Source organism: Macrobrachium nipponense, chromosome 4 (genome assembly GCF_015104395.2).
Source record: "Macrobrachium nipponense isolate FS-2020 chromosome 4, ASM1510439v2, whole genome shotgun sequence".
Lineage (NCBI taxonomy): Eukaryota > Metazoa > Arthropoda > Malacostraca > Decapoda > Palaemonidae > Macrobrachium > Macrobrachium nipponense.
In genome coordinates this window covers 115,716,665-115,742,804 of record NC_061100.1, presented here as the reverse complement: position 1 = coordinate 115,742,804, position 26,140 = coordinate 115,716,665, and the positions used below count along the sequence as shown (strand labels likewise).

Genomic DNA, 26,140 nt, shown 5'->3' with positions numbered 1-26,140 from the left:
TAGGGGCACCTAAAAGTGTCAGGCAAGAAATATTGAGGAATGAGGCAGGTCTGCATCCAATACATCACAGAATAGCAAGAACAGCAATCATCCAGTTGTATAGGTCCATCATGATGGATGATGATGGATTAACAAGAGATACTCTAATTCACAGCTATCCTAGAAGATTAAAGAATGGTTGGGTTACTGCAGCAAGACAATTAATAGAGCATTCTAGCATGAAAGAATACTTAGATGTAACCAAGATAGATGTAAAAGACATCCCCCCATGGAGCATACCAGAGACTGAGATATTGCTATCAGCTTTAAAAGGGAAAAAGGAAGAGATGAATCCTGCATTGCTGAAGGATGACTATTTCCAGAGGCTGGACAGTATTCAAGGGGAGCGGGTACATTATTACACAGATGGGTCACTCCTGGAAGATGGTAGAGCAGGAAGCGGGGTAACTGTATATCAGAATGGAGAGGAGGTATACTCTCTGTCATTACGATCATCAGATGGATGCTCCATATTACAGTCAGAACTTCTAGGTATTACAGCTGCCCTGAGTATCATAAATAGGAATAAGGACAATGCCATAATAGCAACAGATAGCCTGAGTGCCTTGCAATCACTAACACCAAGAAAAGCTGAATCAAATATCATAGTGAGAAGAGCTATAGACCTGCTATCACAGATCAGACGAGCCGACAGAATGGTTGCATTCATATGGGTGCCTTCACACATTGGTATCAAAGGCAATGAGAGAGCCGACGAGCTTGCTAAAGAAGGCGCAAGGAAGGAGAGAGTGGATTACAAACTGACACCATCCCTGAGTATGTTGAAGGACTCAGTTGGTATGGAAATAATGCAAAGATACAATGAAAGAATAGAGATGCTCAAAGAAACGCACTCATCAATAAGAAAATACCTTGAAATTACTGGAGGTAAACCACCTGACTACAAACTTTGTGGACTGGAGAGCAGAAGAGAGCAAACAACATATAGCAGACTAAGGATGCAGAGCCGATACCTTTGGGAGGTACTGCCAGCTGTCAGTCCATCAGAAACATGCTGCAGACTATGTGGCGAGTTAAGGAAGCACACTCTAAGTCATTATCTCGTGGAGTGTGAAGAGATTACTCATTACAGGCCACAGGGACTGAGTGAAGTTGACCTACTCAAGCATTTTCTGCAACCTGGTGTGCAGAAAATGGTTATCAATACTCATCCAAAATTTGCTTGCTCCAGATAGTCAATAGATTTGTATATATTGTATCTTGTTGTACAAAATCAAATTGTAGTATGTTTTATTCACTTAGTAGCATAAGAAATAACTGTTGTATTTCTACTTTGTTTTTATAATATTTTCTTAAAATCTTACGTTTTGACCTCATCTAAATGCAATTCTTTCATCAAAATAATTATCTGTATAATGTGCAGAACTAAATTGTAGTATACATTTTATTCTTTAGTTACCTGTTAGTACCAATGAAATTGTTATGGGCCTTTTTTTTTTTTCATAACTTTTATTTAAAATTTATATGTTGACTCATCCAAATGTAACTCATTCAGTTAAATATCTATATTAGCATATTGAGCATAAAACTACATTGTAGAACATACTATTTTGGAACCTCGTGTTAACATCATTAAAACTGTTGTATATCTAATTTTTCTTATAATATTTATATAAAATCTGATGTGTTGACCTCATCTGAATGTCATTCATATTGCCAAGTAATTATTTCAAATTTTATCCTGTTATAAAGTAAAACATTGCTCATTATTTACTCCATAGTATACCACATGTTACTCCGTTGCAATTGTGTACCTCAACAGAAACCTGATAAAATGTGTACGTATCTTGTATAGCAGACATTCAAATAATTTTTTTTTTTTATATTTTGAAAAATATATATAAAAGTTCAATATCTTGTAATACTTAAGACTAATTATACAGTGCAATCACTTAATGGGTAATTCCTATTCAACATATTGTAATTTCCCAATATAGTTATCTATAAGCATTTAAATTTTGTAATACTACCTGAGTACCATATCAGCCCCGATGAATGACGTTTGTCTAGTAATCAATAGGGTGGAAAAGGTATGTATAATACCACAGCTAATGCCATTCATTCAAGAGGGCTTTCCCCTACACGCATACCGCGTCCGGGTTGCCTGTTGTGCTGTGCTTTGTAAGCTTTTATTGCACAATAAATTGTTTCTCTCTCTCTGAACACACAAGTATATAGATAACTAGCCAGCAGGACTAAGGCGATCCTATTTAATTTTGAAAGCATTAAGAAAAGCATCGTTGACGACCTACGCGGCAAAATGTCGGCGAGTGAGAGTAATTTTCAAAATGGCTACGTGATCAAAAGCCCTTTAATTAAGCGCGCGACCATCTTTTCCTATGCCTCTCGATAAAAAAAAGAAAGAAAAAAATCTAATGGCGATGTTCCATAATCTAACTATTCTTATCTGTCTGTAGAATTACATATCATCAGCAGAACGAGTAGAAAATAATAATTCATATTGCGTGTGGGTTGTAACCGAAGGCGGTTGACAACGACACAGTTTAGAGACTCAGCATAAGGGCGCCCAGGGGAGGTGAGTCTGCGTTTTGTTGAACAATGACCCTGTAAATGACGGAAAGACGAAAGAGCCTACAAAAACGAGCGGTCTCAAATAACAGTAACAGTGGGGAAGGTCAGCGGCAACGGGGCTTCCACGGGACTATGCAACGGCTCCTTGCTGTTTTGTTTTCTTTTCATTTCGCTTCATTTGTTGGTCTTTCTTCTGATTATTTCTCACCTTTCCTTAGGGACGCTCCTTCGTGCAATGGTGACTTGTCTTTGAAGAAGCATCATCTGGGTTTTACTTGAGTTGAGGAAATAGGTTATTCTCTCTCTCTCTCTCTCTCTCTCTCTCCAACAGACCAACAATCAACAACAGGGGTCTAATTAATGATGCTCCCGGTGATGCTAGGAAAAATGTCCATGTCAGCTCCAAGAATCCCTGGAGAATCTTTTCATTCGTCTCTTGTCATAAGAAAAAAAAAAAAAAAATAAGAGAGATTTTGATTTGCAACCTTGCTTCTCCTTCTTCTTCCTCTTCTTCTCCTTTTTCTTCTTCTTCTTGGCTACCTTTTAAAGAAGTCGCCGCGCACAATCTTCATTAACGACGCATTTGATTGTCAATATCTGGCCGAGTCCATTCACTGCGTCTCATGCTGCAGCGAACAGTCAGTCCCTTCAAAGAGAAACCGTCCAGGACCTTTTGCCAAGTTTCTCCTCGTGGGTTTATCTTCCACATGACTCGTTTCTCTCTAAGGGTTCTCTTGTGCAGCGCCTCAGCTATGTCTGATTCTAGTCTTGTCTTTTATTTGTGCATTTTCCTGTTCATGTATTTTAGGTCTTTGTGTACGTTTTGGTGAATCTGTGTAACACCCACTATACTCGTTGATAATCCGAGCTAACTATCTAATTATCTTTCTGTCTATCTATCTAGCTATTTAGTCACGTATCATGCATACATACTCACACGCATATATAAATATATATATATTATATATAGATACAATTATATTATTAATATAATATATATATATATATATTATATATATATAGATATATGTATATATATAAATATATATATATTTGTGTGTGTGTATATGTGTATATATATATATATATATATATATATATATATATATATATATATATATATATATATAGATGCACAGAAAATATATATGGTTGTATGCGTGTACGCACGCTTGTGTGTGTTTCACCATGTGTATTTATTTATACATAATAATGAATGAAGTAACCATTTCTTCTAAAAATGTGAAAAGCAGGTGCTTCCTCAAACAATGAAACATGTCCATGAGCGAGTGAGAGAAAGAGAAATTGTCAGGTCAAATGGAAAATTGATAATGATGATTTTAGTGACATATCCAGGTAAAATCCACGTTTCTGTACTAGACAGTTGAGAGCATTTTAACCAGTACTTCACTCCACTTTACTGTGACTGTGCTGATTTCAATATATTCATTACAAAATAAACTAGAAAGTAGGTTAATTTTTTTTCCTCCAAAGAGCTGAAATACTTGATTCGAGAGTTAAGATGAGACGGAATTTTCCTGGTACGAGTTTATGGCAAAGACTGACTGGTAGAAATTCCTTCAGACTTTGCAAAAGAAGAGTGCAGGTAAGGTACTTCAGGTACCATTGCATAAAGCTATCCTACCTTTCTAGGACCATAATGTTATCCTTTCAAAATATGCTGCTATTTATTTCTTATTTGAATTACTGATAACCATTATGGATATTATCGGATGTAACGGTTTGTTGCGAGTCCTCTAAGCGCAAACTAAGAATATTAAACAGATAAGTGTTCTGCTCTGCCAGCATGGAAATGCATTAAGTTTCACTTAGTAGCAACTGAAGGTGCTATCTATATGCGTAGTAACATCTCTAAACAACATCGAGCGTAGTTGGTTACGAACATAAGACTGAAGCCGAGGAGGGGGACAAGAATTTTGTCAGTAGCAAAACAAAGCCAGAGGAGGGTCAGCGGGTCTCAAGAGAGAAGGACGGAGGAGAATTAAAATGGGTTGTGAGAGGACCGACCCCGATAGGACACATTAGGAAGTAGGTTAGTTAAGTACGCTGTCAATCCTGGTTAAGGCTGTGCTAGATAAAGATGACGCATAAAGTGACGTAAAGCTACTGAACAGTTTGTCGCCATTCAAGCAGTCTTGGATATTTCACGACTATTTTTCACGCTTCTTTAAAACCAATAGTTTTGCATGCCTACCGCTTCAAAGTTTCCGATTAACATTTTACAGATATTTCTCTACAGATTACTGATTTATCCGTCAGTTTATGTCGTATGCTTAAAATTTGTCCAGTTCTCTTACGCATCAAACTTCTTAATACCTGTAGCTTATGGTTTCCTAAATTCTGGGTTACTGATGGTACTACCCTATAAGGCATCAGATATTGTTGACTGTCGCTGGGACACCCGAATTCGTTCATAATTTATGCTGGGCGGACCCGTTACGCCAGTACCTTATGTGCCCGGACCATCAGGGTAATACGATAACAGATCACAGAATTACCCACGAGTAGAATCTTCGTTTACTGCATCGTCAGTTATTATTATTATTAATTATTACTGTTATTATCATTGTTATTATTGCCTATTGAAGTGCTCTTCACGATATTCCATTATGCCCCTTTGTGTTCGACATTTGTCCACAAACTTCAATCTATATTCTTCATTTTGAACATATCCATTTATGAAGGATTGTTCATTGCTTAAACCAACAATTAGTGAATACATTTTGTTCTATATAGCTAAGATTATTATCCGAGTCAACGAAGATACTATACAAAATATAGGTAAGAATATTAGTTTCTGTGGAGGCAAGGAAGATGATATACAAATATGTATATGAATTATGGGTTCTAACAATATACGATGAAAGGGCGTTCTTTAGGGTAACTGTTCTGAGAAAATCGATTATGGCAAAATCAATGGGGTTTTCTTGAAAACTGTGAAAAGTTTTTGCTTGTTATTTTATAAACTATTTCATAAAATTTGATGGCTACGGTCTGAGGTCGTCTACCAAACGATGATCCTATACGTTGGAAATCTATGAAGGGCCTGTGTGTTAGAATAGAGATGCGTCTTTAGGCTTTCTTTTCATTTTTCCCGAACACCATTTTACTTCCATATCATAGAAGCGTCGTTCTTTACAGGGATGGTCACTGCCATTCTTGTCTTTCGTCCTCCAAGTCCCTGGATGTATTATTTCATATTATCCAGTTAGTGCCATTTCCGCCTCGCTCGGCTCCTCCCCAGCTATTCCTAGTCCTGCTCTTCCTCTCCCTCCTCCTACGCCTATTACCAGTCCCCTTCTCTTCTCACTCGACCTTATAACTCGGCTCATGACTGTTACCCGCGCCAGTCGTCAGAACAACCGCTCGGTGCGAACGTGGTAGCACCGCTTGTGTGGACTGAAGAGAAAAGCTTGACTCAGTGAACGTGCTTCAAAACAGAAGCTTTCGCGATACCGAACAATATATTATGTTCTTCTAAAAAAATACTTTTCCCAAAAGCTATTGCTCCTAATATGCTGAGTTTTTTACAACTTTTATATTCAAGAAAAACAAGAAAGTGATTTTTGGATTTGAAAGTCGACTTTTCGTGTCTTCAGTGCGAGTCGCAGGATAACTGTGAGTGAATATTTCCGAGTGAATACTTTCTTTCTTCAACTTTTTCTGACTTTTTGTTGACATCATTGGCAATTTCCAGGATTCCAGAGAAACTACTTTCTTGACTTTCAGTCATAAAAGTTCGTGATATTTCACATGGAAATTTAATATTCAGTTACTGTTATACAGAAGCATTTTTTATTAGCATTAAATGTATGTTCACAAGAAAACTGAATATTCAGCTACTTTGAAAAATTTCAATATTGCTGACTGTTTAGCATGAAAGTGTTACCTGTCCGTAAATTTATTTATTATACCATGATATCAAAGGTATGCTACCTGTTTTGCAAATTCAATTATCAATTCAAAAGAATTTCTTGAAAAAATGTTATAACCTATTATCTGAATCTAATTCATCACCTTCCTCACAGGATGCATCATCCCTAAGACAGGTGAGACAAATTTGGTAAAGGCGTGTTTAGAACGTGTCTGATCAAAACATGTTAGGAACACGTTAAGTGGCATTCCGAACCTTGATTGAATTGATCATTGTTAATTTATGATTTTTTGACGGGTATTTGTCTGCTTTTGTGTATTTGAACATTCTTGATTGGTTTCCATCTTTGTTCACTATTCAATTCTCTTTACCAAGTTTATTAATAATAATAATAATAATAATAATAATAATAATAATAATAATAATGATAATGATAATTAGGAAGGAGGCCTTCTCTGAGGGCAGTAGCATTGAATATTATGGCTGTTTCAGCGGCATTTAATTTATATAGAATCTTCTCAATTCTTCTTATTGTCTTTTTCTCAACAGCATGTAGCTGGTGTATCAGGTTTGCTAAGGACATGTAAAGGTTTATTTCCTCTGACATGTCGACGGCGCACAGGCAGTCATCTGTGAAAATATACAACAAAATGAACTTTGTTGTATACTCTCATAGATGATTGCCTGTGCGCCGCGCCAGAGGAAGTAAACGTAAGACAACTGAAATGTTTACATTTCCTTATGGAACCTGGTACACCAGCTACATGCTGTTGAGAAAAAGACAATAAGAAGAATAGAGAAGATCCTGTATAAATCAAATACCCTTGAAACAGCTATAATATTCAATAATAATAATAATAATAATAATAATAATAATAATAATAATAATAATAATAATAATAATAAAATAATAATAATAATAATAATAAGTGGTACGAGCACCAACCTGAGGGAGTGATAGAAAACGATCAGGCAAAGATCCTCTGGGACTATGGTATCAGAACGGATAGGGTGATACGTGCAAACAGACCAGACGTGACGTTGATTGACAAAGTCAAGAAGAAAGTATCACTCATTGATGTCGCAATACCATGGGACACCAGAGTTGAAGAGAAAGAGAGGGAAAAAATGGATAAGTATCAAGATCTGAAAATAGAAATAAGAAGGATATGGGATATGCCAGTGGAAATCGTACCCATAATCATAGGAGCACTAGGCACGATCCCAAGATCCCTGAAAAGGAATCTAGAAAAACATGACGCTGATGTAGCTCCAGGACTCATGTCATAAGAAGAGTGATTTCCTAGCGAAACGGCACACATAGTAAGGAAATTGATGGACTCCTAAGGAGCAGGATGCAACCCGGAACCCCACACTATAAATACCACCCAGTCGAATTGGAGGACTGTGATAGAGCAAAAAAAAAAAAAAAAAAAATAAAAAAAAATAATAATAATAATAATAGTGGCAGTAGTGAATGTGATGAATGCACCTTGGAGGAATTTCAAAACCCATGAAGCTTCAACCTAGAGACTCGGACACTCCCAAAACCTCACTTGAAGCGGCATGTACATAGTAGTACTGAATACGCACTAAGGCTCGAGTAGCCTTTCATTATCAACAAAAAAGTCCCACCAGCAGCTATCTAACGACTGTCTACTTATTTAAAATATTTGCTAAATACGCAACCTCGTTAGAGCCTTTGATCTGATCCCGGATCAGGGAACGAAAAGGGAGATCCCAGCATGTGTTCGTTACCTTCCCTTTCGGAAGTCAATTTCTTTTAGCGCTGCGGGCTGGTGGCTCCCTGAAATTATTCCTTAAAAAGGTGACCAACGGGTCAAGAGTGACAAGGTGAGGGGGTCATCTGTGAACGAAACGTAAGGATGCTCTTCGGCTGTACAGGCAGTCCTTATTTGTAAACTCTGTGGTAATGTTGCAAAGTTTATGAGTCCTAGTTGTATGGGAGTTGCTTACCTTGATTTGTTGTGCCAGCATTGACCGCGGGTTGAATCCCAACGCTTCACACACAAGATGCTCCACAGTGTTCGCTGTTACGTAATGTCTAGTTGGTTTTTAAGGTGTGTGCCCAGTGCCCTCGGCATTTCAATGTTCTGGTCTAAGTTTAACCTGTAACTTAATGAAAACGAATAGTAAACAGAAAGAGTAAAAGTCTGTGGGTATATACGGAGATTAACAGATGCTCTCGAAGGACAAAGGAGAAAAATTAATATGATGCTCTCTCTCTCTCTCTCTCTCTCTCTCTCTCTCTCTCTCTCTCTCTCTCTCTCTCTCTCTCTCTCTCTCTCTCCAAGAAAACGGGCACACACCACGAAGACACACAAAAACATACATACAAACACATACGCATCCACACACACATTGTTCCTGTTGGGTAATAGATGTTATAGTTGTATGTATGTATTGGTATGCATAATATATATATTTTATTTATAATGTATTACAAATTATAAGATATTATAGAAATATAAATTATTGAATAATATCATACATATACTTATATATTATATATTATATATATATACATCGAGCTACAATGTCCTTTAATATCTAATTCGCTCTACCTCGGAATTAATATATTTTCATATATGCTTAACCGAAGGGGAATTTTTTCTCGATAATAGACTTGCCTGGACCAGGGCGCGAACCCATGGATCCTTACAAATCCAGGAACGTCAGTGAAGCTTTTACCTTCTACACCACCGCGAGAGGCTAAAAGTTCATGTCACCTCTCACCCTCATATACCTTTCGCGCGCAGGTAATTAGTTGGTTTGGAGACAACATCAACCCACCTCGACTCCGGTAGTGTTTGTAGTGCTTTTGACAGCACGTAGCCAATCTATAAGTCACATCACATTTCCGTGATTCATATACATATATCGAGCTACAATGTCCTTTAAGGATCCATGGGTTCGCGCCCTGGTCCAGGCAAGTCTAATATCGAGAAAAAATTCCCCTTCGGTTTAAGCATATATGAAAATATATTAATTCCGAGGTAGAGCGAATTAGATATTAAAGGACATTGTAGCTCGATGTATGTATATGAATCACGGAAATATGATATGACTTATATATATATATATATATATATATATATATATATATATAATATATATATATATATATATATATGGGCCGAAGCTGGAGCTCAAAGAATACATCATGAAGGAACTAGCTACTAGGTAAAGGCTTCCTTAGCCTTTGACAGTTGATTTCAATGCCGACGTTTCGCGACGAATTCCAAATCGCATTTTGAAGGCTAAATAATATTTAATTGCGAACATTAATAATCGATGTACTGTTTAATTTTAACTGTTTTTACGGTATTGAGAGGTGTTTCTATTACATTTTACCATAAATTAATTCGAATATTAATGTTCGCAATTATATATTTTTTAGCCCTGAAGATGCGACTTGTTCATTATATTCAACCGAGTGGTGATTGGTCGCGTTTTAATCTGGATGAATATATTACATGAATTAACCATAAACAGATATCGAATAATCTAACCTCTATAGGTACATACAAAGTAAACAAACATACACACACACTCACACACACACACACACACACACACACATATATATATATATATATATATATATATATATATATATACATGACTGTATATATGTATATATATGCATATATCATACATATATGTATATGCATATATGTATGATATATACATATATATATACGTATATATATTATATATATATATATATATATATATATATATATGTATGTATATATGTATATACACAAACACACCACACACACACATATATATATAAATATACATATATACGTATATGTATATATATATATATATATATATATCATATATATATATATATATATATATATATATATATATATATATATATATATATATATATATATGTCTAGAAGCCGGCATGTCCATACAGAAAATAAGACAAGAAATATATCAATCGATTTCAAACGTAATGTTTAGACGCTGAATGTGTACGCTGACGTAAAATCCGGGACCGAAAAACGGGTATCTGCGATTTCAGGGTCTCCAACCCGATAACGAATCGGGAGAGTGAGCGTAGCACGCAAGTTCCCAAGTCAACAAGGAAGAGAGAATTTTTTTTCTTCACCGCCATTATCGTTATAATCATTCGGTGCGGTCACGCAGAAGCGGCGCAAATGATGTGCTTCAGATTCTTATCTATTCCCTTTTTCCTTCACTTTCTTTTATTATTATTGTTATCATTATTATAATTAGAGAGAATGTCAGAATTAAACGAGTTAACTTTATATATTTTTTTTTTTTTCTTAAATCAACTCCCTTAATTCTGCCATTCTCTTTAACAGTATTTGCCTAGAAGAGGGTCTTTTACCCAAATATTATTATTATTATTATTATTATTATTATTATTATTATTATTATTATTATTATTATTATTATTATTATTATTATTATTTAATTTTTTTTTAGCTCTATCACAGTCCTCCAATTCAACTGGGTGGTATTTATAGTGTGGGGTTCCGGGTTGCATCCTGCCTCCTTAGGAGTCCATCACTTTTCTTACCATGTGCGCCGTTTCTAGGATCACACTCTTCTGCATGAGTCCTGGAGCTACATCAGCGTCTAGTTTTTCTAGATTCCTTTTCAGGGATCTTGGGATCGTGCCTAGTGCTCTATGATTATGGGTACGATTTCCACTGGCATATTCCATATCCTTCTTATTTCTATTTTCAGATCTTGATACTTATCCATTTTTTCCCTCTCTTTCTCTTCAACTCTGGTGTCCCATGGTATTGCGACATCAATGAGTGATACTTTCTTCTTGACTTTGTCAATCAACGTCACGTCTGGTCTATTTGCACGTATCACCCTATCCGTTCTGATACCATACTCCCAGAGGATCTTTGGCTGATCGTTTTCTATCACTCCCTCAGGTTGGTGCTCGTACCACTTATTACTGCAAGGTAGCTGATGTTTCTTGCACAGGCTCCAGTGGAGGGCTTTTGCCACTGAATCATACCTCTTTTTGTACTGGTTCTGTGCAAGTGCCGGGCATTCGCTTGCTATGTGGTTTATGGTTTCATTTTTCGTATTGCACTTCCTACATATGGGAGAGATGTTATTTCCGTCTAATTTTTATTATTATTATTATTATTATTATTATTATTATTATTATTATTATTATTATTTATTTATTTATTTATTTTTTTGCTCTATCACAGTCCTCCAATTCAACTGGGTGGTATTTATAGTGTGGGGTTCCGGGTTGCATCCTGCTGTCTTAGTAGTCCATCACTTTTCTTACCATGTGCGCCGTTTCTAGGATCACACTCTTCTGCATGAGTGGTGGAGCTACTTCAGCGTCCAGTTTTTCTAGATTCCTTTTCAGGGATCTTGGGATCGTGCCTAGTGCTCCTATGATTATGGGTACAATTTCCACTGGCATATGTCATATCCTTCTTATTTCTATTTTCAGATTTTGATACTTACCCATTTTTTCCCTCTCTTTCTCTTCAACTCTGGTGTCCCATGGTATTGCGACATCAATGAGTGATACTTTCTTCTTGACTTTGTCAATCAACGTCACGTCTGGTCTATTTGCACGTATCACCTTATCTGTTCTGATACCATAGTCCCAGAGGATCTTTGCCTGATCGTTTTCTATCACTCCCTCAGGTTGGTGCTCGTACCACTTATTACTGCAAGGTAGCTGATGTTTCTTGCACAGGCTCCAGTGGAGGGCTTTTGCCACTGAATCATACCTCTTTTTGTACTGGTTCTGTGCAAGTGCCGGGCATTCGCTTGCTATGTGGTTATGGTTTCATTTTTCGTATTGCACTTCCTACATATGGGAGAGATGTTATTTCCGTCTATCGTTCTTTGAACACATCTGGTTCTTAGGGCCTGATCTTGTGCCGCTGTTATCATTCCTTCAGTTTTCTTCTTTAGCTCTCCCCTCTGTAGCCATTACCATGCGTCATCGCTGGTTAGTTCTTTAGTCTGTCTCATGTATTGTCCGTGCATTGGTTTGTTGTGCCAGTCCTCTGTTCTGTTTGTCATTCTCCGGTCTCTGTATATTTCTGGGTCTTTGTCTACTTTCATTAGTCCTTCTTCCCATGCACTATTTAGCCACTCGTCTTCACTGGTTTTCAGATATTGCCCCAGTGCTCTGTTCTCGATGTTGACGCAGTCCTCTATACTTAGTAGTCCTCTCCCTCCTTCCTTTCGTGTTATGTATAGTATGTCCGTATTTGCTCTTGGGTGTAGTGCTTTGTGTATTGTCATGTTTCCTGGTTTTGTGATCTATGCTGCGGAGTTCTGCCTTCGTCCATTCCACTATTCCTGCGCTGTATCTGATTACTGGCACTGCCCATGTGTTTATGGCTTTTATCATATTTCCGGCGTTGAGTTTTGACTTGAGTATCGCCTTGAGTCTCTGCATATATTCTTTTCATGATCGTGTCCTTCATCTCTTGGTGTTTTATATCCCCTCCTTCCATTATTTCCACGTATTTGTATCCAGTCTCATCTATGTGTTTGATGTTGCTCCCATCTGGTAGCTTTACCCCTTCAGTTCTCGTTACTTGGCTTTTTTGTATGTTGACTAAGGCGCATTTTTTTATACCAAACTCCATCCTGATGTCCCCAGATACAATCCTTACAGTCTGGATTAGGGTATCTATTTCCTTGATGCTCTTACCATACAGCTTGATGTCGTCCATGAACATCAGATGGTTGATTTTGTTGCTTCTTTTCTTGAGTTGGTACCCAGCATCTATCTTCTGTAGTACTTATTATTATTATTATTATTATTATTATTATTATTATTATTATTATTATTATTATTATTATTATTATTATTATTATTATTATTTGCAGGCAGCAGATCTTTGACATATTTTGTTGAAAATAATGGCAGTTTTCAACGAATTAATCTTATACAGAATCTTTTCAATTCTGATAATTCGTTTTTCTGACTCAGCTAGATTGTCGAGTATAATTCTAATATTCATAATTGTCTTAATTAGGATATTTATCAAAAATATTTTACCAAAAATATTGTTACATATTTTGCTTATATCTCTTTGATGGATATAGAAACCAAGGCTAGTAACTTCAACGGAATCTTGGTAGCTATCTGGTGATTTTGGTATTTTCTTGGATACGGGTATTATGTATCCGTGTAGAATTTGAACGACTCTACATAAGATTAAAACTGACCATATTTAAAAAAAAAAATTATTATAATGATTTTCACTTGCCTCGAAGTCGTTAATGCGCATAGTAGCGACGAGAGGAGTCTCGAGGGAGAAATAATTAAGGTGCTATTATTACCTATGCCTAACTTTTTTCTCTTGTCTCTCTCTCTCTCTCTCTCTCTCTCTGTTGGCTGTGGGGCGACATAATTGCTTTTCCAAGTCGTTTACCGGTCACTTCTGTACTTCCATATTTGGAGAGAGTAATGACTTTGACCTTACACCGAGTGTGTTTGTGTGTGTATGTGTGTGTGTGTGTGTCGCTCTCAGTTTAAAAGCTAGGAAGACAACAGGCTTACCTAATACATTATTAGCAGTGTGCACGTAATCTCGATGATCACGACGAAATACAGGCTCTTTTTGTTTATATATATAATTAATTAGCATGCTTGTACTTGTGCTTCTAAAAAAGTACATCGTTATGGGACTGCGCATTTTTATTGTACGTATTTACGCATGATTGATTAGTTAATCAATCATTTTTTTAAATGCTAGTTTGCAGTCATTATGTTCTATTTTTATAATTAACCTGAAGGATTGTTAATCTACACAAAATTTTATCTTGCGTTTATACGTACGTTTTTTATGTAAGAATATAGGAACAAATATCTCCATTTCAGAAAAAAAAATGCATGGAGAACAGCTGTATTTTTTTAAAAGTGATTGAAGGTATGTCGTATATCGTAGTTTGATTGTGGAGTCCAACGCCACTCGACGTCGTTCAGGAGGCATATTCCCAAACAGTAAACAGTACCCAACCTTTCCTGAAAAAAGTGGGACACCATATCTTAAAAACTAACCATAGAATCTACTTGAAAATAACCTCAATATGTTTCCCACACCAAAGTTACTTCAATTTCCACAAGGTAGCTTAGCCAACCTAACCTAACCATACCTAGAGGCATGGTGAAAAATCGGGGCTGGTGCAATACTTGTATACATCTCAGGAATTTGCGTTCGGGAGAATAATCCTATATCTGGGAATCTTCATTTTATTTGGATTCTATGCTTTGCTGACTTTTTGTTCGATTACTTATTTTATAACTTCTAGACGTAATATTTATTTCTCACTTAGTTTGTTGGACTAATTTATTTTTGGTCAATTTTATGTCACTGATTAATTTGTAAAGTTGCTCCTTCGCTTATCTATTTAATATATGCTTCATGCGTCTGTATATCATTGTTTTTTTGTTTTTTTTTTTTTAACTTTTGTCAGTTATCTAGTCCTCATAAGTAAATTCTTCCACTGACACAAATTATTTAAACTAACTACCTAATTTGTTCGTTGGCTTGATTTCTATCGCAGTAGTGCAACCGTTATGTTTATATGTTGATATCTTTTACGAATTACATTTTGTCTCACCAGCTCTTTAAATATTTTTAATGAGAACATATTATTCCCACTGACCTTTTAGTAGCTTAAGACTTTCCTAGAATCGCGGGCCATTTTCTCCCATCTCCAGCATTTTACGATGAGAGCGATCATTTTCTTGCGTATAAACCTTCACCTTGGCAAGTTTTTCTTTCTCATCGTCAGTACATTAGCCAATTATTTGATATACCTACTCGTGTACTACGTCTTTCAATCTATTTTTTTATGAGCGATTTATCTTCAGTTTTTTTCCAGTTATTTCAGCAGAGATTCTTCTAACAAATAAGTTTTCATCACAATGATTAGGTTATCGTGTTCTCTCTTAATGTTTTACGGAAGCAAGATTTCATTCATGTCTTGTACTTTGCCCGACGTCCCATTTTTCTACAACGTTTTTGAAAGCCAACGTCCACTTAAATAGGGACTTTTAAGCAAGTTTTTTTTCTTATTATAGTTAAGTTTTCTCTTGTCTTCATTTTAGTTAATGAAGTTTATTTTTTATTTCGCGAATTTTTTTTTATTCAGTTAAGTTTCTAAAGTATTTTTTTTAACGATCAATTTATCACAGTGATGTGTCGTCCATTTTGTCTCAGGTTAATTTTTCATGTCAGTTTTGCTACCGAAGAGTTTTGTTAATCACATGTTATGAAGAATCAGTCTTATTTTCTTCAGGTACATTAATCAGCTACAATACAGTTAGCAACATTTCTTCTATTTCTAGTTCTTCCTGAAATGAATTGACTTACTCCCTTTTACCAATCATACTTGGTCTCCCTTTTATTGTCGAATAGATTTTTTTCCTTAATCAGAGAGTATGGCAAGTGAGTCATAAGAAAAATACGTTGGCTTCAGAGAAGCTGAAAATCTGTTTGAATCTCTCTCTCTCTCTCTCTCTCTCTCTCTCTCTCTCCTCTCTCTCTCTCTCTCTTTCTCACCTTGTCTGGTGGTTAACCTGTTTCCCAACTCGTAGCGGATCGACTTCTTCGACGGTCAGACCTATTTTTAACTGGACGTTTATAGTTTTCTTCGGTTCGTCCTTTGTTTTTCTTATCCTAGAGACCAGATTTTTTTTCTTCTTTTTTGCGTTTTCATCTCACCCTTCAATGGCAGGTGTTGCCTTCCATCAGAGCTGACAGGTAGCATTAATAAGAGGCGGGACGATCGCCAGGAGAAAGTGCGACACACTGAGATTAACTGCCAGAACATAGCTCGAACGAGAGGATACTTTGGGCAGTGTGACCTTTCTGCGTTTGGATTATCAGCTCATTCATTCTCTTCTAAACTCCTACGATCTTAAGGCGTTAATAATTGGCTCCAGTTTTGTTTAATGCCAATGAAGCAGAGGTAGATTAATAGTGCCCAAAACTATACCAGGAAAACTAAGGAAAGCACACAAGACATTAATCCACTACGCACCAGCATCGACAATGCAGCGTCTATTCAATGTGTTGCCAGCTCATCTGAGGAATATATCAGGTGTGAGCGTAGATGTATTTAGGAATAAGCTCGACAAATATCTAAGCTGCATCCCAGACCATCCAAGATTGGAAGATGCAAAATATACCGGAAGATGTGTTAGCAATTCTGTGGTAGACATTAGAGGTGCCTCACACTGAGGGACCTGGGGCAACCCGAACAAGATGTAAGGTCTGTAAGGTAAGGTATGGTAAGGTCACATAACGATTATGTATGACATGAGTAATATTCATATATTCTCCATGAATTTAACTCAGAATATTACAACTATATCTTGAAATATCATCTATATCAAGATTTGAACTTCATATACAACTTTTACATTCAAAACCATTCAAAGGCAATATAAATTTACGGAGAAGAGGAACCTTAATGATATTTCTCATATCGTTTATTTATCAATTTGAAGATACTTGTAAATTAGGTTTATACGTTTTTAAATCAAATGAAGAGGCCAACTGTCACTGGTAAATTGTGTGCAAGTACAGTGACCTGTCAATTATCTCTGCAGCCAATTGGTTACCTTCAATAACCACTTAATATTCTGATCAGTCAAGAATAAAACATCGCGCTGAAAGGTCTACAATGCCAAAGGTAAAAGAAAAAAAAAAAACTTGCAGACATTGGCCTTAATTATGAAAGGAACTCCTGGTAAACCCAGTGTGTTTACTATAACAGTGGGCTCAGTGTTAATGGGATGCAAATAATCATAGTTAAGAGAATTCCAGAAAGCGTTTTCTTACCACTGAAATAAAATTAAGTATATCTTAGTTTAACCAAACCACTGAGCTGATTAATAGCTCTCCTAGGGCTGGCCCGAAGGATTACATTTTTTTAGCAACGGGACCTGCAGCGTATTGTAGGATCCAACCCACATTCTATCGAGACCTTAATTTCTAATCACCAGAAATAAATTCCTCTGGTTCCGCATCGACAGCAGCGGGGAGCAAACTCGGGCTACCAGACTGATGGACGGGTATGCAAACCACTCATCCAATGAGGTACTTCTTACCGCCGAAGTCACTAGAAATAATCAGGGTACTTGGGGGTCTAAGTACTTTACCAAGTAATTTTTTGTATGACAGACACTTAGTAAGGTGAATGCCACTTCATCTTCACTTTATTTTAGGTGCTCATCTTATTGCAGTGGTAACTGGGACAACATTTTGCTTGAGAAGAGTACAGACGATTGCATTCAATTATTTCAGGTGTTATGCAGTGTTCGCCCGAACTATCGCTTCATTGTTTCTAAATAATCTACTTTCTGAATGACTGCGTTTTTGGAACCATAAGGAGTAATGAAATCTATGCACAGTTGATTTAATCTGTTATTCATTGTTTTGTAGCGGAAAGCTACACTATCTTTGATGGTAAGATGAAAATTATCCGTTTTTTTCCGAGATGCTTTTTTTTTCTGTTGGCTAAAGATGGGGGGGGGGGGGGGGGGGGGGGGGGGGGGGGGGGGGCGTTGCCAGATGGCGACAGTCATCTGTGATGGGTCTCTAAGTTTATATCCAAGTTATTTTAGGAGTTGGTTGATTTTGTCGAAGTAGAAGTCTTTGTCCATTATTACGATTTTGCCGTCTTTGTCGCATCTACTTACATTGGACAAAGACTTCTACCTCGACAAAATCAACCAACTCCTTAGCGACACAAACACTTACGACAAACTGACGAAAAATACCCTCCAAAACGTCCCCACAAAATTTTTTCGGAAAGTAAGATTAAATGGCCAAGACAAAAAAGAGTATTGAACTAATAGAGAAATTTAAAGTAATTAATCCTGAACTACCCTACTTTTATGGCCTTCCCAAAACTCACAAAGACAATCATCCATTCAGACCCATCGTTTCATGTGCCTGAGCTTTCAATTACAAAATTTCTAAATGGTTAGCTGGCTTCCTTTCCCCTTTTTTAGGCACGTTTCCTCCCAGTCACATTAAACATTCAGAAGATTTTTGTCAAAAATTCAGAAAAGCACATATACCACTTCACAACATAAAACTTTTAAGCCTTGACGTAGAATCTCTATTCACAAAAGTACCAGTACAGGACATTCTTCAATTTTTGAGGGAAAAATTATCCCCCTATTCAGATCATTTCCCATTGGCGCTTGACAAAATAATAAAGTTAGTTGAATTATATGCATCTAATAACGTATTTTCATTCGGGGAATCATTCTATAAGCAAAAATTCGGGTGTAGTATGGGTAGTCCTTTAAGTCATGTTTTAGCCGTTCGGTACATGGAATATTTTGAAACTACTGTAATAAATTCAATAAAACCCAAAAACATGCCGTGGATGAGATATGTAGATGATATTCTAACATTTTGGGATAATAGGTGGGGCAATTTTAATGAATTCCTTTCAAAATCAAACGCATAAGTGCCCAGTATCAAATTTAAAGTTGAATGGGAAACAGACAACAAAATTCCTTTTCTTGATGTTTTAATAATCAGAGACACGACAGAATACAAATTTACCATAAACAGAAAACCAACGTTCTCACTTTCATACATTCACTACTTTAGCTATCACGACATTGCTATCAAGATAGGTGTAGCCAGCAACCTGTTCTTAAGAGCCTTACGAAAGTTGCTTATGAATTAGTTCAAATTCTTTTTCCAGATTTCCTGGAAAAAGAATTTGAACTAATTCATAAGCAACTTTCGTCTTTAAAGTATTCTGACCATATAATTGAGAAAGCAATTCACAAAGCAAACGTAATTTTCTACCGACCTCCTCAAAACAAGACCAGAGATACACCCAACAATAAAATGAAAATTCCACACCTGGACAGGATTAAGATGGTGACTCAGACCCTCGGAAAATCTAACCCTTTTGCATTTACTTACCCAAACACCTTAGCCAAATCCCTGATTAATGTCCAACAAAAGACATCCCCCATGGACACAGGGGTTTATGAAATCCCATGCCAGGACTGTGACCAATCTTACATCGGATTTACAGGAAAATCACTTCCCCAGAGATTAATACAACACAAACGGTCAGTAAGGTATGGACAACAGAACTCAGGTATTTTCAACCATATAAATGAACATAATCATAGAATAAACTGGAATTTGTCACGTATAATTTATAGCAGCAACTGCCGGTACAAGAGTCAAATGATGGAATCGGCCTTAATAAAAGAGAGGCAGGTAATGAACATCTCAAAAGGAGCTTGGGAATCAGATGTGATCGACAAGATTTTCATTCAACCAGCGCTTCAGAAGATTAAAGGAAGATTATCAGCAGGGGTGACCTAGATTGGCTTACCTGTGGATGGACCTCTTGGTATAAATACCACCCTTTCTGTAAACTTTTCTCATTCATCTACCTGAAGAGAGAGACAGCAGTCTCTGAAATATAGTATTTTTCTCTCTATATTTTGGTGTTTCTATGGGCTCCTTTTATTAGATGGAATTCTGTTGTATCAGAAAATTTTTACCAGTCACTAATATATATATATATATATATATATATATATATATATATATATATATATATATATGTATTGTTATTTGATAATAATTTCATCCTCTCGTGGATTCAAACCAGCGCACAAAGGAGAAATCAGGACTTCAGTGATGTGATATATATATATATATATATATATATATATATATATATATATATATATATATATATATATATATATAGTCACTACTTGTTCACGGAATATTTAGAATTTTTTACACGGATAATTCTGATTTAGAATCCATCTAACATTTATTTTTTTTCATTTGTTAATTATTATTATTATCATAGCTGTTGTAATTGTTACCGCTGTTGTAGATTTTCATTGCTGGTGTTTTCTCAACTACCTCGTCGAAAGCATTTGGCAAAAGGAAAAATACCTTATAAGAATAGAATCTTTTTATCTCTGTCGTTCTCTCTATATCAAAATTTCCCAACCTAGATACTTCGCTCATGCTTACAGTTCTCTCTCTCTCTCTCTCTCTCTCTCTCTCTCTCTCTCTCTCTCTCTCTCAGAACAAGGTGTATCATGACGTAAGAGGGTAACTTCCAGACCTTTTATGAGGAGGTGAACCAGTAGTGGGTTTTTCCAGCACCGGTGCTTTCATCTGATAGTATCATAGCGTCGAGAAAAAGATATTAAAAAACGAATGCCACAGCTAAAATTAAATAACATTCAAAGCTGTAAATAAAAAAAAATACCTTGGAAGAATTTAATTGATTGCGGAAAAGAAACTAGAAAATCGTGCATAACGGAACTGGTTTCAAAGACTGCCCCTTAAAAATCAGGTTATCGGGGCCACGTCTCCCGTAACCCGATTTGAAAAGAAAATGTTCCTGAATGGATGAGCTCTCGGTGGTAACTTCTCCTTTTGCTATTTAAAAAAAAAGAGTCGATTTTTTTCCTGTCCTCTAACCGGTATTCGTGGCATTCATCCAATACCTAAACTGGTAAATCTTGCGGCTGAGCACCTAACAAGAGCATTTTAACTCCTCTTTTATATATGTCACCATGGAGATTAAAATGTATTCCTTATTCGTCTCAGAGATATGGCACTGGGTCAGGTGTTGTCTTGGACTTATAACCCAGGATGAACTCCACCGAATGCGCCTTTCATTTTGTTATTTTTCACTTCAATTTCGAGATTCATCTCATACGAGATATTCTCACGGAATGATGAGCATTATCTTGCTCGCAACAACATGCTATGGACTATCAATATCAACTATAGACTTACGCGTTTTTCGTATTTGAAGCTAATATTTGTGTCCCAGTTTTCGATAGCTGGGTCATCTTTGATGACAGCTGGGAGGTGACCTTAGTAATGTTTTCAAAAGTTGGGTGCATTCAACCATGACGTCTCTACCATGTTATTGCATGGCACTGGTTGCAGGTTCTATTTACAGATGGTATGTAGTACTACTATGAGATTCAGGGCCTCTGTAAAACGTTTTTTTCGCAATAACTTTTTATCTATGCATTTCATAAATATAACACTTATTCAGAATACATATTATATCAACACATAAATTTTGAGTGTATTCTGCACTACGTAGGTTGAATAAATTTGGTACTTATAATGTAAAAGTGACCTTTTTTGAAGACGGGCCAACTTACTCAGAGAAAAGGTTTCGAACGCACTCGTTACGTAACTTATGACAGCATTTTTTCCCTATTTCTCGATGGATGATTGGCTATACGTAACGAAGGCTAAACCTCTGGCAACAATGACATACAAATTTAAATACAAGCAAAGCAGTACACCTTTATGAACTCTGGAACCTCTCCTCTGATAATTGTCATAATGAACAAACTAACAAAATATGTTAAAAAATACAAAAAACTTCGATTATTAGTCTAACTTCCAAAATAAGTTCCAAAGAAATTACAGTCTACTTTATAGGTCACAATCAGATTGACAAGATGTAGGGAATAGTTGGTAATTATCAAAAACATAGTGGACAAGCTTGATTTGATAACTGCTATATCCAATGTCAAGCAATTTTTATTTATTGGCTATCTATCTATTTACTGAAAAAAAATAGCCGGTACCGTATATTGGCTTTGAACCTTCACCAATAATTATCGTCAGAATGGTGACTTCATGAGGCTCCACCCACTTTCGCCTCGTTATAATTCAGGATAACACTGAAGGCTACCATGGGCATTGTTGGATTAGAAAATTTAACTTCTGGCTATAAAAACTAATTTCTCGAGTAGTTGTAGGAATTGCTAAATGATCCTTAAGGATCCCAGCAGTTGACCTAAACGATTAATTCATGTATATTACTGCTATACTGTTGCGGCACTGCTGCTACAGTAGTATTACTACGCTAGCACTGATACCCCAACCATATCTTTGTATCGCTCCGCCATTCATAAAGTCTTTGGGTTTCGGAGCCGATGGAATTTCTGTCTGGTGGATGGGCGGGGCAACATTTAGTCAAAAGGTGTTTGTTTACCTTGCTTACGTAATGAATGTTTTTCGACTCTTGGCTCGTAATCATTGGCCATGGCGTCGGCTAGATCATTTTTACTCTATAAAAATTAAAACTATCGGGTTTAGGTTATTGATAATGCTGACAAAATTTGTGTGTGGTTGTAAAATATACATATGTCAACTTTCAGCTACATCCGATGCTTTGACAAGGAGCAAAGTCCAAAAAACCGTGTTACAGAGGCCCTGAATCTCATTGTAGTTCACTTGCTATAGAGATTTTTTCTCGTGTTTTCGTCAATATGTTAAGCAGAATAATTAAAGAGGAAATGATCCTTGATGAATTATTAGGGCAATGCGTTAATCTTTACCGTGTTCTCTTATCGCTTAACTTTGACTTTCAAATGAGTGTTTTCTATTTTTCGCCATCCTGATGAGACAGCGCAAGTGAGCTTCTTTTGCCTTTCTTGATGGACTTTCTTAAGTCCTTTTGTGGGGATTTGTGTCTCTCTCACAATACTTTCTGGTGACTGACTTGAATCTCATCTTACAGTTGGCATTACGAAAAGCCTTGTACTGTATAGGCAGTTTATCATTGTCTGTTGATGGAACGTTTACATAGTACAATTAGTGGAATCTTTCGTTATGTCTGGTAGTTTCAGTGCTAGAAACTGAGGCTGCCTTGACTCAAGTGGGATTGTCCTACATAGACGTTCTGATCTGGAATTTATATTTTTCACACACGGTCCTTCAGTTCTGTGGAAGTTCGCTCAGCAGGTTAAGGGCTTTTAATGCATATTACATCTTACAACATGAGAATATTATGAACACTAATAACAGAGAAAGGCTCATTACTGGGCCTTTAGGGTCGTAAAATTTCTACCGTGAGTATAAAGTTCGACACAGGTCTTGAACTGGTCACAGTACGAAGATATAAACCCGAGCATAAAGCTCAAATTGACTACAGTACGAACACATAAACATCACCATAACTTCAAACTCGAAATGAGAGTCTAGGTAGGATGTTGACAGGACAGGGAGCTACGGCTGAAAAAGGTATAGGCGAGTCCATGTATCTTGAGATGTATCTCTCCAAAATTCATGTAATGACGGCTATTCAAACCAGTGCTTGCATTCTCCCTTGAAACCTTCACTGATTATGTGATCAAAGAATGTGGAATGTAAATTAGCGATGATTCATTTAAGAGAGAGAGAGAGAGAGAGAGAGAGAGAGAGAGAGAGAGAGAGAGAGAGAGAGAGAGAGAGAGTATAAAGTTTAATGCTACCAGACAGGGTCGATAAGCCTTCCTACAACTGGAGAGGGTTACCTAAAGAACTTGTGTAGCTGCTTAGCCGTCGAATCTGAACGGCCGGTTTCTGCAGCGGCTGCTGTTTTGACGATTATGTCAATATATACGACACCGGGCCCTCCATATTTGAGCAGCATACCTCCCTCTACAGACTCCATTAACGTCCGGTCTTATGAAGTGCCTGTGGCAAAAGATGAAGTGTGTTATCCTGGAGAGTAGAGGCTAATGAATTATGTAGCCGATTACGTAAGCTGAAGGGAACTCACCATTCTTTGTTGCCTACGTATCGGCCTATCTCTCTGCGAGAAGAGAGTTCCAGTTCCACCTTCCGAAGGCAAGTGGATAAGAAAACCACTGCCAAGTTGACAAACCGGGAAACTGGGTGTTAGCGTTTTTCTGGATCGTCTGGCAGTGTTCGGGGATCGTTGGAGTTCATAAAACAATCGACACAACCTGGTTGTTGCTAAGATTGATAGCGTCTACGACTGAGTGTCTCCTTACTTTTTTTTTTTTGTCTCTGAATTTTAATGATTTTTTTCATTAACGCCTAAACCAGTGTTCTACGGTATCCCAGAATAAAATCTGATAGTTCTTAGTCGCATGTACAGAGCAGCGTCGTTAAATAAAATAATAATAATAATAACTAAGAATAATAATAATAATAATTAACAATAAAATAATACTTAGGAAGCAGACCCTCTCTCAAGCATACTTTATTATTAAAAGTAATGGCTATTCAGCAGCGTTACACTTGTAGAGATTCTTCTCTATTTTGCGAATAGCGGCTTTTTCAGTGCTACTTAAACAGGCTAGTAGAGCGCCTATAGAGGTCATGGTAAAATACAGGGTCAAAATAGGTGTATATATTTGAATTTTACAGATAAACTAAGATACCATAGTCATCAAAGTCATTAACGATTCTCTCTCTCTCTCTCTCTCTCTCTCTTTCTTAAAGCGAGCTTTCGTCTGGAGCTGCCAGACATCCTCGGGCTGGGAAGCTGAGGGTGGACTGATCTTGGTGCGGTGTCCGTCCTCCTTATATCTGTGGTTGACAGCAGGGGGTCTGCCCCATGCTTGTCTCCTATTGGCTGGTGGCGGTGAGTCTTGTTTTCATTGGCTGCCTGAGCCAGGTCTCAAGCCACTTTCTTCGGGCCGATGGTTGCGTTGCAGCATATCCTGCAGCCGCCTGGACCTCCTAAGCGGCGCTGTAACATTGATGGGCGTTGCGCTACGCTGTGGGACGTCACGGCTACTTTGATTTCCATCGGCTGCAGGAGTACCTCGTTGCGGGGGCGTTGTCATCCATAGAGTTGTCATGATCGGTGGTGTCATTGTTGGTGGCAGGTCTTCTCTCATACTCGTAGGGAGGAGAAATTCTTCCTGCGTCGTATTTCAGAGTAGGTTTTATTTGCTGGATGAGTAGCGCCTCCAGCAGGCGCAACCGACGGGCATCAGGGGCCTTCCCGATGATCTTCGTGTTCTTTATGATGACATCACGAGGCCATCTCCCGAGATGTCATCATAAAGAACACGAAGATCATCGGGAAGGCCCCTGATGCCCGTCGTTGCGCCTGCTGGAGGCGCTACTCATCCAGCAAATAAAACCTACTCTGAATACGACGCAGGAAGAATTTCTCCTCCCTACGAGTATGAGAAGACCTGCCACCAACAATGACACCACCGATCATGACAACTCTATGGATGACAACGCCGAACGAGGTACTCCTGCAGCCGATGGAAATCAAAGTAGCCGTGACGTCCCACAGCGTAGCGCAACGCCCATCAATGTTACAGCGCCGCTTAGGAGGTCCAGGCGGCTGCAGGATATGCTGCAACGCAACCATCGGCCGAAGAAAGAAATGGCTTGAGACCTGGCTCAGGCAGCCAATGAAAACAAGACTCACCGCCACCAGCCAATAGGAGACAAGCATGGGGCAGACCCCCTGCTGTCAACCACAGATATAAGGAGGACGGACACCGCACCAAGATCAGTCCACCCTCAGCTTCCCAGCCCGAGGATGTCTGGCAGCTCCAGACGAAAGCTCGCTTTAAGAAAGAGAGAGAGAGAGAGAGAGAGAAGAGAGAAAATCGTTAATGACTTTGATGACTATGGTATCAGAGTTATCTGTAAAATTCAAATATATACACCTATTTTGACCCTGTATTTTACCATGACCTCTATAGGCGCTCTACTAGCCTGTTTAAGTAGCACTGAAAAAGCCGCTATTCGCAAAATAGAGAAGAATCTCTACAAGTGTAAAACGCTGCTGAAGTTAGCCATTACTTTTAATAAATAATAA

The 26,140-nt window shown here is 37.4% G+C and overlaps 1 protein-coding gene across 2 annotated transcripts in view; it reads left to right on the top strand.

The window, feature by feature from the left end:
• Nucleotides 1–26,140, top strand: part of LOC135211078 (hatching enzyme 1.2-like) — a 141,788-nt gene that overhangs the window by 94,789 nt on the left and 20,859 nt on the right. The window contains exon 1 of one of the 2 annotated variants that reach the window (XM_064244139.1): nt 5,970–6,231. The exons of the other annotated variant lie outside the window; for it this stretch is intronic. The gene's annotated coding sequence lies outside the window, so the exon portion shown is untranslated. Of the gene's footprint in view, nt 1–5,969; nt 6,232–26,140 lie in introns of those variants that run through there. 2 annotated transcript variants of the gene reach the window in all.